Source organism: Octodon degus, unplaced genomic scaffold (genome assembly GCF_000260255.1).
Source record: "Octodon degus isolate 3935 unplaced genomic scaffold, OctDeg1.0 scaffold00017, whole genome shotgun sequence".
NCBI lineage: Eukaryota > Metazoa > Chordata > Mammalia > Rodentia > Octodontidae > Octodon > Octodon degus.
Window position 1 is genome coordinate 3,448,861 of NW_004524593.1, and position 1,209 is coordinate 3,450,069.

Here is a 1,209-nt window from a genome sequence, read left to right on the forward strand (position 1 = left end):
AAATATGAAGGTGAAAAATGCCTCACCTCACACTGTCATCCCAAATCAGAATCTCTAGGGCAGGAGCTGAAGATCTTTTGTAGTTAAAAGTTGACCATCAGGGGCTGGAGAGATAGCTTAGCAGTCTAAGCACCTGCCTGAAAAGCACAAGGACCTGAGTTCGATCCCTGGCACCACCTTCTATGCCAGCCCCAGAACTGCTGAGCCAGTTACTAAAACTGGGCATGGTTTGTCTTGTAACGGGGTCTTATTATGCAGCCCAGGCCGACCTCAAACTCTAGTCCCCCTCTGTCAGCCTTCCAAGTGCTGGGATTACAGGTATTTACCACCATGTCCTGTTTCTTCTCCCACTTTTTTTTTTTTTTTTTTTTTTTGGCCAGCTCAGCTGGCCCTGGGGACAGGGCAGGCGTGGCATGTAGTGCCAGTGATTGAGCCGCCATCCCTGCACTTGCCCAAGCTTGCTTAGGCAAGTTTGGGCAAGCACAAGACCATTGAGCTATTTCACCTGCCTTTCTCCCACATTTTAGATGAAAGATTTATCCTTTCAGATTAATCTTGAGTTCTGGTATTAATCTTCAAATTGTGGAATCTGTTGTCTGATAACTCAGTTTTTGATGTGACTAAAGAATTTTCATAATCAATTTATAATCAATTGTTCTTATTCTAGTATTTTTTCTTACTGCTAATTTATTCTAGGTAAAACATTGATGTTTTATGATGTACAGAGTAATTAGAAAAAGAAAAGCTTCAGGTTTTCTGGGAAGACTTTATATTACTATCATTATAATTATTATTATTATTATTGGTATTGGTATCAGGATCAAACTCAGAACTGTGCATTTGCCAGGCAGGTGTTTATGCCACTGAGCCATTTCCCCAGCTAGATTTTAAATAATATCTTTACAAAAGTGACTTTTCTTCATAACTATAATATCCTACCGGATGTGGGGGTGTACATCTGTGATACTCACTCTGGGAGACTGAGGCAAGGAGATTTAATTAAGCCCATGGGGAGCAATTTAGAGATTTAGTAAGACCTTGTCTCAAAATGTAAAAAGGGCTGAGGACATCAATCAGTGCAAAGATCTTGGGTTCAAGTCCCAATATGGTAAGAAGAAGAGGAGGAGGAGGAGGGGGGCAGGAGGAGGAGGAAGAGGAGGAGAAGAAAAAGAAGAGAAGAAGAAGAAGAAGAAGAAGAAGAAGAAGAAG